This window comes from Vulpes lagopus, chromosome 4, assembly GCF_018345385.1.
Source record: "Vulpes lagopus strain Blue_001 chromosome 4, ASM1834538v1, whole genome shotgun sequence".
Taxonomy (NCBI): domain Eukaryota; kingdom Metazoa; phylum Chordata; class Mammalia; order Carnivora; family Canidae; genus Vulpes; species Vulpes lagopus.
The window spans coordinates 37,429,801-37,447,393 of NC_054827.1; the positions used below are offsets into that span (position 1 = coordinate 37,429,801).

A 17,593-nucleotide genomic window follows, 5' to 3' on the forward strand; every position below is an offset into this window, starting at 1 on the left:
GCTGCAAGTACACGAAGTTTTGGCCAAATCCTATCTATGAACTGTTTCTGTCTCTCTATTTCTATTACTTATTTCTCTTACATTTCTATTATATACAATCTGTACCCTCTGAACATAGATAGTCTTCAGGGGCCTGTATGATGCTACATCTTAGGGCAATTGAACTTTCAGTACAAAGGTTATCATGATAATCATACACATAGTGATTCCACCATTCTGACATTTAAAATCCTATCTGGCACCTCAAGTACTGTGAGTTGACTTGTGTTTCCCAAAAAGATAGATTCAGTTTTAACCCTTGGTACATGTTAACATGACCTTATTTGGAAGTAGGTTCTTTGTAGATATAATTGAGATGAGATCATATTGCTTAATAGTGGGCCTTAATTCAATGACTGGTGTCCTTGTTACAAGAAGAGCATTTGGACACACACATAGAGGGAAGATGGCCATGTGAAGACAGAGGCAGGGAGTGGAGTGATGTGGTGGCAAGCCAGGGAACACCAACAATTACTAGCAGAAGCAAGGAAGGATTCTTCCCTGGAGCTTTAGAGGGATCATGGCCTTGTCAACACCTTGATCTTGATCTAGCCTCCAGAACTAGGAGAGAAAAAATTTGTTTTAAGCCACCCAGTTTCTAAGAATTTGTTAGAGCAGCCACAGGAAACTAATACTTCAGCTCTCACAGGATCCTCAACACCTACAAGAGCAATGCATGTGAGATCTTTAATAATATCCCCTTTGTTGCCTGGTCAGGTTCATTTTCAGCATCTGGAAAATTCCTAAGTCATTGGTTTCATAACCTTTTGGGAAAGATCTCTATGCATCTGCCAATTCTCTGGGTATTTCTTTTATTCAGGATATAACACCATCTGTTAAGTCATAGTCCTGAGGTTCCTTTGATGAACAACGGAAACCCCCATCAGGCAGTTTTAAGACTGAAGTCATGGATTTCTTCTCTGAGTAGAAGGTATGTACTTTTATAGATTCTCTTATATTATACCTTTCCTTTCTCCCTTCCTTCCTTTTCCTCTCTTTCTTTCTTTCCTATAGTCTATTTTTATTTTATTTTTTAATTAAAAATTTTTTAAAAAGATTTTATTTACTTATTCATGAGAGACAAAGAGAGAGAGAAAGAGGAGCAGAGACACAGGCAGAGAGAGAAGCAGGCTCCATGCAGGGAACCTGATGTGCGACTGGATCGCGGGACTCCAGGATCATGCCCTGGGCTGAAGGCAGGCGCTAAACCACTGAGCCGGCCAGGGATCCCCTCCTATAGTCTATTTTTAAATGCAGTATAAATCCTAACAACACATATTTTATTTTATTGCCAGTCTGTTTTAGTGGACCTTTGATATCTAAAAAAAACAAAAAACATATTGGAATTATAAGAACCATTAAAATAATATTTGTTAAAAAGATATCCCAAAATGGGTCTGAAACAGACTTAAGTTTGGGAATTGTTCTATAATGATCTCACCAATGTAAGCCTGGACTATCATTCTGTTAATTGTCAGTGTTCTTATTTAACCAAGCAAACGATTGCTGCATTTCCTGTAGTTTCAAAAGCTTCCAAGTGCTTTAGTAAGTTATTATCTTTTGTTATTTTCTTTACAGAATAAGCCAAGGAAAGAGAGACTGCAAATGGAAGGCTTTTTGGGGTCACCACCACCAAATTCCAATAATGAAAAACTGAACACTGTATCCTATGTAAACTGCAATGCAATATAAAGACCACTTGTGCTCCCCAGTTCCAAAAGTCCATAATTTGTCATTAAGAAGACAAAGGCGGAAAAGCCATCAGCAAATCATACTTGCCAGTTTCGTTGTGGATAACTGAGTTTGTCTTATAGAATCAACTACTCTTCGGTGCTAGTAACATCTGAATCTGCTGCATTTGTTTTTGCTCTCTTGGGTTGTTTTACCCTCTCTGGTCCTATGAGAATCTGTTTTCTTTGTATCATCTTTGCTCTTTATTTCATGAGTCAGCAAAGACAGGATGAGACTGTTTTGGAGTGAAGAGTGACTGTGGCCACCTAGGACCCAGACAGCAGCATGTGGTCACGGGTCAGTGTCTTCTTCACCATCTCCTACCTCCATCCTGAGGTGGTGCTGGAGGATCAGCAGTTGGTCCACTGCAACCTATTGCCCTAGGGAATCTGCACCATTTTCCCACTGCAAAGTCCGGCATGTGGACCTCCTCCACCTGGATCCCAGCTGCACAGCAGATATCTAGTGGACCTTGCTGATGTACTTCTCTGGGTTGCGGAACTGTTCCTTCTTACCTACTAGTCATTGGAGATGTCACCGCACGACATGCACCACCCTCCTCAATCTCCATATTCTGGAACAGCTGGCAAACCCAGCTTCCAGCCCAAGCCTTGTGCACCCTTGTGCATCTTCATGTGCCTGCACCATTGGCTCACTCCTGAGCATATTTCTTTGTTTCCTTTCCCTTTTCTCCAGTGGGCCTTCAGGCCCTAGCCAGAAGAGTCACTTGTACACTTTTTCTGCACCCCCAGCTACTTCCACTGAAACTGAAAGTGCCAATTTCCCCACTGTCCCCCCCATCCTCTGCAGCCCCCACTGTAACACCAAGTCCTCTTTCTGTCACACGTAGGCTCTCAGAAGGCTTCAAAGACCACAAACACTCAAATGAGAGCAAGCAGAGGCCATTTATTCAGAGCTTGATTTGGCAGGGAAGTCAGCCACTGCCATACCTAGGAAGAGACTCAAAGAACAGGCAAGTAGTGGGAAGATTCTATTGTGGAAAACAAGGAAGGCTGTGGGTAGGTCTTGATTAGAGGCTGTTCACCTGTGGAAAGAAGGCAAACATTCTATGTGATTGGTTGGGGAGTATATTTGGCTTTCTCTAGTTGGTTCTGAGTTAGAAGCACTGGAACAAGCAGGGCAAATATTAGGGGAGCTTGCATTTATTGATCAAATCTTGACCATTTGGGTCTGGTCAGTGCAGACGTTGTGGGTCAGTATTCTATTTTTGTATGTGGTACGGCCACAGTCCTTCTGTATATTGTCTCCCACTAGTCATCCCCTATGCTTCCTTTGGCCACTTTTCAAGTAAAAGCTGTCATTGGGAGTTTTCTTTTTTCTTTTTTTTTCATTGGGAGTTTTCAATAGGAACTAACCTTCCAGGGTACTAGGTTTAGCATTTTTCCCAAGAGAAAAAGCTCTAAGTGCTAGGCCTCTGGTACATACAGTCTATGCCCAGGGCTGTGTCTTTTAGGCCTTCAGAAGAAGGGTAGTTGAGCTCTTTGCTTTTTAAAATTGTGAAACTAACCCACCTCTCTTAGTTCTATTGCAGTGCAACCAGTGGTTACAGAAAACCAAATATTGTCTGTATATTCATCATATGCTCATGAATAGTAACTAAAAAACTGATTATATACCACATGCAAGGGTCTCCATGACACAGTGGATGAGATAGGGTGTGGTGGATATTCTGTGGCCTCAAACTTGGTATTAATCCAGTTTCTGTATTCATGTAGCCTCCAAATCCATTTTTATTATAGCCTTTTTTCTGTGTTTGAATTATCACCATGATGTAGGGAAATATGTAACGCTCTGTTACCCAGAGCCTTGGAGCATCTTGCAAAATCCTTCATCATTGAGGGATGATGTTTTGTCTTCATCTTTAGTTTCTCCCTGCATCTGGTTAGCAGCAATTGGACAGTCAATTGGTGATTCACTGGATGCTATTTAGTTTGTTCTGTCAGCTGTTTATTAATCTGTAACTTCCTGTTAAGATGCAGGGTGTGCTTTTTAAAGAACCCTTACACAGCATGAATTTTATTTTGGGACTGGCTGTGCTAATATATAAAGAGGATCTGTGAAAGTTACTTAGTCCTGTAAACCATTTTCTCTTAGCAAAATTTTGTGGGCACATACCATGTGCAGGAATAAATGAGATAGACTCAGCTTCCAGAAGTTTACCATTGACTCCAAGGAGACAAGTGTAATAAAGTGTGGTAAGTACCACCATAGATGTACAAGATATGGCGTGATGCAAAGGAGGAATTGGAAAGTTCCAGGGGAACAGAGGAGGGAGAAGGTTTTTGTAGAAGAAACTAGAAGACAATCTAGAAAAGATTTCCAACAAAGATGTCACATTTTGGTGACAATGTAGAGGGGCAGATTGGACAAGGAAGAACTTGAAATTAGGGAAATTATTCAAAGGTTATTTAGGAGGCTGTTGCAATGGTTTAGGCAAGAGATAGCGAAGGCCTAATTGAAGATTGAGAGAGAGGATGCAGAAAAGATTTGAGAGAATTTTTACAATGAACTGATACAGGGAGAGGTGAGGAAAAAGTTGAGCAAAAGTTTTTGGTTCTGAGTACTTGGTAATTAACATTGCCTTTAAACAGATTGTAAAAGAAGGAGAAGCAGGTGATTTGGGTGAGGGCTGTGGAAACAATGGGTCCATTTGTGGACCTGTTCCCATTCAGTGCGACATGGGGACATCATTTGTTCATTGGAAATCCAAGTTTGAAGTTTGAGAAAGAGGTCTGGGCTGGAAAAACAGACATGACTGGCATCTAACAATTTGGAAGCATGTTTCTATTAAAAACCGATGGTGTTTTCTGTAGATGGCATTGGACAACTGACTAGTACTTTCAAAGTATAGAGTTTATTTGAAGATAGTTTTTTATAGAAATGTAAGTAAATTCTAGATCATGGTTTTTTTCTTTAATGGTGTCAGCTTTTATGTTGGAAATTGGGCCTACCAGGGCAGAGGAAGTGGGCCATACAGACTGAATATAATCTGCAAATTGAACTTGGGGGTTTTAACATTGACATTAAAAGTGTTACTTGCCCTTTTGGTATTAGAGATTTAATGAAAACTGTATAAACTGGTGGAAACCATGAGAAGCTATGGAAAACCATATAGTTGCATTTAATCTTGGAATGCTCTACAGTGTTCTTTACCAACAGTACTTCACTAGTTCTGGGAATTTGGAAATTGGAAAAGCCTGTCATGTTTTACTAGACAAAGTGGGATCTTCAGGAATCCTTTTTTATTAAATTGTCTTTGGATCCAGGAATCTAACCTAACCCTAAACTGAACTCCAACTCTAAACTGTAGCCTTAACCATACCTCTATCCCCAACCCTAACCCCAAGTGTAATACTAACTCTAGCAGAAATCTACATCTGTACACCTAGACTTACACTTCATTCTCAGCTGAGCCTTCACCTGAGCACTAACCATCCACTTAACAGTAACCCCAAATCTGAACCTAAGTATAGCACTGACTCTATTTCTTGTCATTAACTCTAACTGTAACCTAGAACTGGATCTTTTAGGAGTAGGCCTATGAGGGAAAGTGTTCTTCAGATCTCTAGTAGTTAGATAATCAAAACTGAGACATGAATTTCAGACCAAATGAGTAATTTATAGGCAGACCATCAGCAGACCATCTTTAACAACATATCATGATTAGGTAACCTGAGCTTTCTGATAAAGATATCCAAAGGTCTGGCTATTGTTCCTGGATGTCTACAGGATATACTTGTTTCTGTTCTCTGATTTCAGAATGTGTATTTTACCTAAGGGTTGCTGTGAAAATTCAGTGAATATCTCTGGAAGGCAAGATCCAAATTAAGAGTACGTTTCAAAGACTTTACAAAGTCTTCCAGGGCTCCCCAAAGTGTCAGACTATCCTCTTCCAGAAGGCTTACAGAAATCTGGGGGTCTTTCATTTATATCTAAATCCCAATGTGACTCATAGCCAGACCTTACCAGCTGTAACTCATCTCTATTAGACTAGCAGTCTTTAGGACAATGTTCAGTGTTACGGTCTGGGATTATAAAAGTAATATGAGATACTGTATTGCATTCAGAAACTTAGCAGTCAAGCTGAGGAGAAATGATTAACATATGCAAACAGTGAGAGCATATGATGGGGCAGAAGGTATTACGTGGTACAGACCTGGGTACTGAATTGTTTCAAAGTGTGGACAATCCTTTTTCTTATCTTATGACACTTAACATCTTACCAAAACTATGTAACACATATCCAGTCCTTCTTATGGTCCTGGGACGTTGATAGACAGCAGATATTAGTATAACCATTCATATTTCCAAATGTAGAAATAGGCTCTGGGGAGTTAATTATGTCCTCTCAACTCTCCCAGCAGAAGCAGCAAAGCAAGAGTTTTTAACACAAGTTAGCCAATGTCAAATCCACTGGGAAGGAAGGCAACTTGCTCCAATCCAATAGGAAGCTCATTCAATTTCATGAGACTTGAACTGGGCCTTGGAGGATGGAGTAAAATTTGAAGAGATGAAGGGAAACATTAATATTTTGAGTGGAGTGAATGCTATAAGGAGAAGGCAAGAAGCCAAGTATGGGATAGTGAACAGAGAGGGGACTGGATGAGGTTAAGATTGGTTGCATAAAATGGGGCTTTGAGAGCCGGTCAAAGGAGTTCATATGATGTGTGGGATTTCACTAAGAAGTCAATCAGCTGGACAGTGGCATAAAGAACGATCCATCTGCTACTGTGCAGGTGTACGAGGAGGATTAGAACAAGGAGGTCCCAGAGGCAGGAAGGCCATTTAGGTAGCTTTGGGGTTGGTTACAAAGAAGGGCCTGGGAGGAGCAAACATTAGTATTAAATGAAAATAAATGGGTTAAAAAGAGACCATTCAAAAGGATTGGCTTAGTAGTGTGATTGGCATGAGAGATGGAGAAAGTGAAAAAATCGAAGAATTCCAAATTTCACATTACTAGTTTTGTGGCCTCAGGCAAGTCATAAGATCTGTTGGGGCGCCTCATCTGGAGACAGTGTGATGGCAGAATGTGACAGCGACCCTCATCTCACGTGGGACTAAAGCTCACTAGGTACATAGAAATATTGGATTAATCAGCTGTTTTAATGATGAAGGGCAACTTTTAAATATCTAGAAAGATATTCTTAATAACATTATTTAAAATAATGAAAAATTGAGAAATATCTAAATGTCCTACAATGAAGGAAGATGTAAATAAATTATGACCGTTATGGGGAAATTAAAATTATGTTTGAACAACCTGGGGGCATAACTTTCAAAATATAAAGGTAGGTAGAGAAAACAGGACACAATACTATCTGAACATCATTAAAAATAAATATATGGGGACACCTGGGTGCCTCAGTGGTTGAGGATCTGCCTTTGGCTCAGGGCGTGATCCCAGGGACCTGGAATTGAGTCCCGCATCAGGCTCCCTGCAGTGAGCCTGCTTCTCCCTCTGCTTATGTCTCTGCCTCTCTCTCATGATTAAATAAATAAAATCTTAATATATATATATGTATATATATATATATATATATGAATAGAAAAGAAGACTGGAAAAAACATCAAGAGTGGTCATCTCTGGCTGATGGTAATGTGGCCAATTTGTATCATCACTTTTGTACTTTGTACTTTTCTGGAATTTCCAAATTTTGTACAATGAGGCTTTTTTCTTTTAAATAAGAAAAAATATATTTAGGAAAATAAAAAAAATGAGATCAGCTACTACTGTTTAAAATCTTTAGATGTGTCCCTTCTAACTCTTTAAAAATAAAATATAAAATAGGTACACCCTTCTCTATCTGACTTGGTAAGTATCAGTGGAAGAGAATAATGTTGAAGAAGTGGTAGAGATGGAGAAGTGACCTTCAGAGGAAACGGGGAATATAGCTGAACAAGATTTTGCAGTGCTGCAAAAATAGAGCAGTTTTTCCTTCCTTTTTTTTTTTTTTTTGATGCTCCAGAGCTATTTAATATACAGTAAAAAACAGACAGCTTTCACAATCTTAAAAACAAAAGACATTCAAATGATCAACAATAAACATTTTGCATTTTTACTGGTAACAAATATTTTTAATGGAAGCAAAGAACATGAAAGCAAGTACTGAAGGAAAATCATAATACTTCTCTGTAAGGTAGTTGGATCTTAGGAAAATGCTTGCAGCTCTGATAAATACAAAAGCAACTCCAGAAGTAGATAAGAACGCAGTTACGTCATAATTGCAAACAGTGCTTCATTGTACAAAGTGTTCCATCAGGTTTGCTACCCTCAAGAAGACCTTTACCAGGATTCCTCTTGGTTCTTCATGAGGACTGCAGAATGTTTCCATGGACTGTGCATTTGAGCAGAAGTGGAAATTGACTATCCAGTTGTCTTATGAAACTCTTATGCATTGGAAATTTTTAATAAGCAATTGTATAACTAAAAAAATATTTCTAGGAAATAAGACCACAAATGGGCCCTGGAGGAACATAATTGAAAACTAGTTGAATAATTCTTAGAATCTTGATATTGATACTGATCCATGATATTTCCTGGCTTTGTGCTTAGTAAACAGATAATATGATGTGACAGGGCTACTTCCTTGAAGCTATACGAAGTGTTAAAGTAGTCTTTGACTCAGTTTTCTAATAACTATGTTATTTCACATGACCTTGTACTATCCCTTAAATAAAAATCCATGGAATTATCTTTAGTAGGCAGGTAAGTTTCTGCCAGTCGGAACCTTCCTTTTGGTTTATCTTGGAATTTACTTTACATTTACCAATGTGTTGTTTTAAGTATATGCTAGTTCAGGGAGCTCTCCTCAAATATTTTTTCTCTTCCCTACAATTTTCATTGGCCTTGCTCTGTTTATCATCACTACCTGTTCTAGATGTCACTCTGACATCCAGAGTGACACTAAAGCACACTAGGGTCTGCCAGGGAGAGGTTTAGGTCCCTAAGCCCCAATAAAGAGCAAATCTGAAAAGGGTCAGGGTACAGCTTCTGTTTGGTTTTTCCTTAGGATTAGCTTGTTATTACACTTCAGGTAGACTCAGCTATGCTAATTTTCTTGGCTGTGCTCACATGTGTAAAAATGGCATAAAAAAATAAACGAACCTAGCCAACGGTGCAAGAACTTAGCCACTACCTCTTGCCATCTCCCAGTGTTTGTGATTCTTGGCTGTATTTTATGCTGCTATAAGTGGACAAAACACTTCATACAGAGATGGAGGGTTTTTCCTAGTCATATGATATTTGTCTATACAAGTTGTCAAGATACATACTGTAAGATTGTTTGCTTATGATATCACTGTAGATGATGCCAGAAACATTAGGAAAACAAAAATTTGCACACCAATACTAATTTTTAAAAAGTTGAATCTCATTGGTGTACTTGCACCTTTAAAAATGTCTCATAAGAGGAAGGTAAACACTACTGGAAAGGAAGGAGAGAGGATGGTAATGGACTGGGAACTTTATGGCCTTACTCACAAAAATGAAAAAATCAGGCCTGAGATGGCTTTTCTATTGCTGTTCTCTCAGCTATATTTTTACTTGAATGACTGTCAAAATACACTACAAGTTATCACACCATCCATAATCAGTGTGACATCTGGGGCCCTGTGAGAGGCCAGTGTTTCTCTAACATTAGCTGACCAGTGCGCTTCCTGTACGTGCTCTGGCTTGGTCATCAGAGCCAAAGAGTCTGATTACCCTAGGCTTGTTTTAGAATCACTCTCTCTCTCTGCTAGTGCAAGTGTCTCCTGCTGCACTTACCTCATTGCCACCCTGAAAAAGCCTACTCTTTCGACAAATACATACAAGCAAAGAGCTAGTGAGGCAGCTCCATCAACTTGAAGAGACTTTTAAATCATTTTGTAATCGACCATTCCTAATTTGCTCGACACATATACATCTTACACCTTTTCCTTGACAAATCAGCTAAGATCATGTGGTGGGGTTCATTATGGCCTGAAGTATAGAAGAGATTAATGAGGTAGGGAATATTTTTGCTATTTTACAAAGAGAAGGATTGGGATTTTCACTCCGTTGTGGAGTCCAGGGAATAAACAAAGTCACTCACACCAGGCAGCTTCACTGAACGCATTTTATATTTTAAGTTTCTGACACAGCCTCAAAGCAAAGAGAACCTTTCCAAGGACCTAACGAGATGCAAGCCTGGTGAGTCACTGACGAGCATGTAAACTTTCATGTGAAGCAAAACACTAGTAAGACTATATTTTAGGAGGAAATGTTGGGTCTTTAAAAAAAATTCTGTCCTTTATGTAACCAGGACTATGTAAAAATAAGAATTCTTACATGGTGGTGGGTGAGGTGATTTGAGGTATTTTCTGGGCTGCTTTGTGTTATGTTTTCCTTTGGAGGGAGGGGGGTCAGAAAAATACTCTTGGTTTTACCATTTAAATCTACTCTATAAAGTCGAATTGCCAGTGGCTGGGTATTTGAGGCTCCAGGCAGGTTGATGACTTGTGAATCATGCTTGTCTTTCAGTATATTTTGAAATATTGATTTATTGGATATATAGAGTTTTCATGAACATAAACTGAAGGATGATTTTATTGGAAAACTCAAGTATATCTTGATTTTAGAAAATCTAGTTCCATTTTTTAAAGAACCTTGCTTTTTGTCCTTTATTTAATAATATCTTTAGTGTGGAAGATGTGAAACCATAACTAAAAGCATTGACTTGATGGCAAAGAAGGTATAAATAAAACTGTGAACGGCAAAAATATTAGAATAAGATATCATGTATTTCCACAGAAAAGCTGGACATTTAAACTGTCAAAAAACAGAGGCAGAAAAGACAACTTTTTACTTCCCACTTATCCATAGGAATTGCCTTTATTACTGTAACCAGACCCACTAAGCTGCCCGTTATACTGACCTTTGCCCTCATGAAGCAAGTGGGGAAATAACCACATGAGAAATCATTGCAGTTTATTAAATGTCAAAGAGAAACTTGTTATCCAGACGTATCAGATAACCAATTGCCACGCAGAGCACTTGCTAACCCAGAAAGTGTCTGTCTTCTCTTTAAAGATAACACAGAGTGCATAATTTACAAATGATTATGAACAAAAGATTAGAAAGCATGTGTATCATGTTATGCTATATGTTCCTAAAAAAACTAAGTATTTACATTAGTGTCATTCATAAGAGTGATTAAGTATCAGCGTGTTAGAAAACTGTAAGTGCAGAGAATTTCAGCCTCATTCCGTGATGTCAGATACATGGGCAAGATATAAGCACAGGAGTGAGGTTTCAAGGACAAGCATCAGGGGAGGAGAGTCCTGGGTATGTTTGCTGTGCTTTTTGTGGATATGAACTGAAAAGACCAGTTTCTCAGGAAGAACTCCTGTAGTTATGAGATGGGATTTTTCTCCCCACTTCCCTGAGATGAGGGAAGGACTGGATGTTTCTCCATCTCATTTTTGGATGTTCCTTGTTTTTGAAAAGGGGGAGATTAAATTGCCTACAACCTTTTTCCATTAATGGCATCTCCATCCTTCCCAAAATTTCAGGGTCACTCTTGATTTTGCTTTTTCTCTCACACCATACATTCAACTCTTCAGAAAGTTTAGTCAGCTCTGCCTTCAGAAATATCCAGAATCTGACGCCTTGGTTCAAGCTGCCATAGTTTCCCACCTGGATGATTGCAGTAGGTGTGCCCTCTGCTTCATCATATGTCCCCTCCCTGGAAATTTTTAACACAACAGCCAGAATGACCATTTTAAAGCATAAGTCAGAGCACATTACTCTGTGGCACTAAACAAACAAACAACAACAAACCCTTCCAATGGTTCCTTGTTTCACTTGGAATGAAAACCGGTCCTGGCAATGGATGGCTTCCAAGTCCCTTCTATCTTCTCTCCTCTCCACCATCATCTCTTACATGACCTTTTCCTGAGGTGTTTCCTTATAGTTCTACAAACACGTCGGGCACATTCCTACCTCAAGGTTTTCATGCTGGCTGCTTTATCTGCTGGAACATGTTTCTTCAGATATTGACATAATTCTCTCCCTCATCTACTTCAAGTCTTTGTTTAAATAACACCTCACTGATACTTACCCTGACCACCCTATTTAAAATCACAATCTCTGGTCTCTATCACCACTCTGGGTGGTTCTATTTCCTAACCAGCTCTGTTTTCAGTAGCAGTTATTACATCCTAAGATATGCTTTATATACTATTACATTCATTGTCTGTCTCCCCTAACTGGAGCATAAGACTAACAAGGGCAAGGCGTTGACTGTTTGTCTAAGTATCTCAGCCCTTGCACAGAATATTGTATAAACTGAATGTTAATGGTCTATGCTTCTCCCTAATTGGGGGATCTTTAGAAAGTTATGTTGTTGGCTGTCTGGGTGGCTTAGTTGGTTAAATACCCAACTCTTGATTTTGGCCCAGATCATGATCTCAGGGTCATGAGATTGGACTCACATGAGGGCTTAAGATTCTCTCTGTCTGTCTGCTCCTCCAACACTCATGTATGTGCTCTCTATATATATAAAAAAAAAAAGATTTATGTTGTACATTTCTTCATTTTTAGGAAGCACTTCTTTCTATATCATTCCAGGAAGTTTCTGCAGAAAAGATAACCCTCCCATTATTTTATAGCTTTCAGTCATAAGTATCTTTTCTTTTACCTAACTAAAGTTTAACTAAAGTTTTCATCCCTTCTGGTCTCCCTGGGAGACAGGGAGACATTAGGAATATACAGATTTATTGGGCCATACTTTCTCCACCATCTCTTTCTTGGTGTTGTGTTCTGGATCTTTTAACCCAATTCATAGTTTCTGTATTTTTTTGGACCTTGAGAGAGGTTTTAAAGCAGGGAAAAGAAGTCAGTTGCAGGAGACCCATATCATTGTTCCCTCTTTCTGCAACAGAGAGGTCTGAAGGAAGAGGAAAACCACTATTTGATAAGAGGTTCCTAGAGAGTGAGATAAGTGCTGATGATCCTTGTGATAGTCACAAATCTCAAGACGATATTCTTTGGTAATGGAAGACAGAAGGAGGAAGAGTTTATTCAGGGATGGTTTGTAGCTTGAAATGAAATGTTATTAACTCTTTTTTTAGAGCCTATGATGGAATTTGCGTAAAGGAACTTGTATGGTGCTTTTTGCACATCTGGCACTCATTACATGGTAGCTGTTTTTATTTTATTTAATTTTTACTGACTTCATGAGGTGGATGTTATTATTCCTTTTTTGACAGGAAGAATAAAAGCCAACATTTATTGAGTTCTTGCTATGTATCAGACACTATTTTAAGTACATTATATGGATTAATTTATTAATCCTCACATCTACCCTATGAAGTAAGTATAATTACTATCATTGGGATCATTTAATGAGTGAAGAAGCTGAATATCAGAGATTAAATGGCCTACCCAATGGTAGCCAGCTAACAGCAAAGATTCAAAGTGGGGCCCTTGGTGCCACTTCACCTATGTGTATTAATTTATAAAACAGAGATAGTCTCTAAATAATAAATAATATTAAAATAAAAATAAGATGATAATCTAAAAATACCTATCATTTACTAAATGCCTGCTCCCCTGCCCTGGTCTCATTGTAGGCCTCTAGTACTTACTTCACAGAGTTATTACAAGTATAAATGACATGACAAGTGCTTGCACACTGAGAAGGTGAATAGATGTTGTCTGGTTCCCACCTAGGGATAACCATGATTAATATTTTTACACAGAAACTTCTAGACATTTTTTCTATGCCTATTTACAAATAAATAAATAAATAATAAATAAATAAATATGGATTATATTGTATGTTCTACCTTTTTACTATCCAAAATATGAACATCTTTCCATGTCAATAAATATCCATCAACAGCATACTTTCTCAGTGAGTTTGATATCACTTCCAAGTCAGAAAATATTCTAGGGGTTCATGGGGGAGAAAGAAAATCTAGATATTTCAATGGTTTGTGACCTTCTCTGCCTTTCTAAATATATTTTACTTTTGTTTTTAAAGAAGTTTCTGCATCATGGGTTGCTAATTTGCAAAGTGATTGGGTTATTTTATATTTTTCTCTTAAGAATTGTATCTTTTTAAATTTATGTGACATCTTTGGTTGATTTCTTTCCAAACACATGCGTGTAGTCAGTAGATCTTCACAAGGAAATAAGTCCCCACCATTAAAGTGACAGACCACGTGTTTGGTCTTGTAGAGCTCTCCCTTCCTTGGTGTGCTCCTGGAGATAGCCCGTAGTTTGATGACACATGTACTTCTATGCTATACCATGCAATCCCCACTTATGAAAGGTTTCATTCCTTACTACCTGAATTCTCAAGACTCTATAATCTGCACAGTGTGGTAAAATGCTACAATATTTTACAGTGTTTATCAAATTTTATATTTTGCAACTATTACAAAAAAAAAAGCAGACTATGACACACAGCTTTACTGGAGCCATACTTCAGGCAAGTTCATGAATAAACTGATCTCAGCAATATTTTGTTGGATGAAACATCAGCAGAAACTGATAATGTAGAGTCTGAGAAATCCGTATAGAAGATGATAGTAAACATAATGTCCCTCCATAGTTTACATCTCATGTTCAGCTTTGCAGTTTATTCTATCCCACATACATGCATATGTCTGAAGTTTTAATAGGATATATTTAGGTAACCACAATCCCTGCTCAGTTTTTAGCAGGAGTTTAGTATCTTAAATATTATTAACTTTCAAATGATTTCTCTGGAAAAGAAAAAAAAAAAAACTCGTACATTTCTTAGGCAGAAAATACAGACCAACCATCTGTTAAATATCTATTTAATGTGTAATCAAAAACATAAAAAAGGTAATCAGTATTTTCTTAATCACTCTTAAAGTGATAATAAGAGCAGCTAACATTTTTGTATCACTTGCTTATTTGTGTGCTCTTCCCTAAGGGTTTTATGTTACATGTAATTAATTTATGAGTCATACAGTTTTCATAACTATCTCATGAGATAGGGACTTTAAATAATGATTGGAAATAAATGTGTCTCAATAAATAAATTAATTTTGAGAAAAATAAAATTGAATATATTCTTGTGTGAAAATGTGTATAGTCAACAAATGTGATGGTGGGAAAGCAATGCAACGTATAACAAAATGGTTTTAATCATTTTTTCTAAAGCTATTTTAAGAAACCATTGGATATCTTGGCTAAAGACACTTTTTGAGTATTGTTTAATCTTAAAATCTTCAGAAAAAAAAAGCTTGACCCATTTAAGAAGTCTCTTAATCATTTCACAATCTATGTAAGTCAAATTATAATGCTGTACATCTTAAACTTACCTAGTGCTGTATGTCAATTATATCTCCATAAAACTGGAAAGGAAAAAAAAAGTCTCTTAGGAGTAAGAGTCTTAAGGTCAAACAAAGCAATATTTGATGCAACATACAATTTGAAGATAAAGAAGGAAGGCATTCCTAGGAAGTTAGTAACTTCGCTGCCAGAGCGACACTGTTATGATAGAACAAAGGAAAGACAAAGGAAACTGTAGCATGTGCTGTGGGGTTGTTGGTTGTTTCTTCCTCATCTTGTTCTGCTAGAGGTAAGGAAGAGAACACTTAGGGATTTGGAGCAGAGAGAAGGAAAAGTAACTTTCTTTCAGAAAAGAAGATTCAGGGATTTTCGATTCCTCTCATAATAAAGATATAGATACAGATAAAGTCCTAATTAGAATAAAGAACTAATAAAAGGCCTGATAGGGCAATAAGCTTTCTTGTCCACAAGATTGTTGCATGTATATTATATACAATGTATACACTTGTTTGTGTGCTGAGCAGTTTCTGATTTTAAGAAAAGGTTCAGTGAGTCCTTTTTTTTTTTTTTTTAAGATTTTATTTATTTATTCACGAGAGACACCGAGAGAGGGAGAGAGACAGAGACAGAGACACAGGCAGAGGGAAAAGCAGGCTCCATGCAGGGAGCCCAACGTGAGACTCCATCCCAGGTCTCCAAGATCACACCCTGGGCTGAAGGTGGCGCTAAACCACTGAGCCACCCGGGCTGCCCATGAGTCCTTAAGGACAGAACTATTAAAGTTGAATTTTGTTCAGAAGACCCTAATATGCCTGGATGTTTGAGTTTCTTTAAATCTTGCTCTGTATCAGCTTATGTAGTTACACAAGAGTTAATAAATATTTTTCCTCCCTTACTCTATTTGTAGAAAAGAATAAATGTCTGCATTGTAACAAGTGTCCTGTTCTCACCTGGAGAATGTAGACCCATCACCGGGGTTTCCACCCTTTGGCACCTTCCTCCTGGTGGTAGCTCAGCTTCCCTGTTGGAAACGTAATCAGTGTCCTGGGATGGTGTGTGTACACTCAAACGTTCTGCGATCGCACACATTGTAGGTTTCATATGATATAAAGGATTGTACACACATTGGGTCAGTGTCTTTAGGGTAAGCCGCCTATTTTCCCTTTTCTAATAAAACCCTAGCTTAGAGCATACTGTTTTCTGAGCTTCGTAGGAAGCAGCCAGAAAGCAGCGTGTGTCACCTGGGACTGGTTGGTTTCCTTTGGCCTTCCACTGAGTTTGGCTTCCTGTTCCTCTTTCCTGGGCAGAAGCTGGAAATGAGAGCCCTGAAGGCATTTAAATGCTGCACTTGGGGCAACAGTCGGCCAAGCAAGCTGGCCGTTGACACCTGGGCAAGGTTATGACAAGGTTTCTCCACAGTTATGACTGGGAGAGTCTAGGAGTGAAGATTGATGGTCACCTGGTCACCTGGCCTCAGACTGATGCTGCTTTGGGCGCCTCGGAAAACAATGGAGCCAACCAGGGCCGTGCTCAGGCCACTCCCCCACGTGGGTTTCTCTTTCAGACAAAAGTGGTGCCATTGAACCATTACCACTGCTCCTGTCCGAATAGCACTTTTAATTGTTTAAAAAAAAAAAAACACTTTTTTTTTTTTTTAATTTTAAAGTGTCATTTTACCAGGAGATGTACTGAAGGGAAGAGAAAGCTTTAAATAAATAAGATTTCTCTTTCTTTTTTTTTTTTAATTTTTTATTTATTTATGATAGTCATACAGAGAGAGAGAGAGAGAGGCAGAGACACAGGCAGAGGGAGAAGCAGGCTCCATGCACCGGGAGCCCGACGTGGGATTCGATCCAGGGTCTCCAGGATCGCGCCTTGGGCCAAAGGCAGGCGCCAAACCGCTGCGGCGCCCAGGGATCCCAGATTTCTCTTTCTTTTTTAAGCTTTGCACCCTGGAGCCCGGCATCCATCACTCTGGGTAAACTCGGTTCACTCCTGTTTCGTGCGCTCCTAGGAGGACGGCTTCCTCGCTCATGCCGAAGAGACGCTGTGAGGCATCTTCATGTGAGGCATCTTCATGCCTTTCCTTCTTGCCTGCTTCCAAGTTACCATATGTTTATCTATCTTATTCTCCCTCCTATCTTAGAGGAAAAGAAATCCTTCATTTCTTTCCAAAACCATCTTTCTTCGTCTTTGTCAATGATCTTTCTCTTTTCCTACCTTTCCTGGGATTTAATTTACTATTTTTCTCTCTCATTCTCTCTTCTAATTTCTCCTTCCTGGTTCATATAAATGTATACAAGTCTTGCCCCTGCACCTTCCCTAAGGTCACAGTCTCCATCCAGTTACCCTTCTTCCCCTCTGCTTTGTTTCATTGCCAACTTCCTGATAGAGTTTTCTGCAATCGCAGCTTTCTCACCTCTTGTCTACTTTTCAGCTTGGTTTCCATCCTCATTACGCAACTGAACTTGTCATAGCAAAAATCATCCATGGTCTCAAATCTAGCGTCCTTCT

The 17,593-nt window shown here is 38.7% G+C and overlaps 1 long non-coding RNA gene across 1 annotated transcript in view; it reads left to right on the forward strand.

Annotated features, from left to right (window-relative positions):
• The first annotated feature begins 3,484 nt into the window (after positions 1-3,484).
• The window catches only part of LOC121489016, a 36,174-nt gene continuing 22,065 nt past the window's right edge, over positions 3,485-17,593 (forward strand). Inside the window, exon 1 of the long non-coding RNA XR_005987237.1 lies at positions 3,485-3,986. This is a non-coding gene — a long non-coding RNA (uncharacterized LOC121489016). The remainder of the gene's footprint in view (positions 3,987-17,593) is intronic.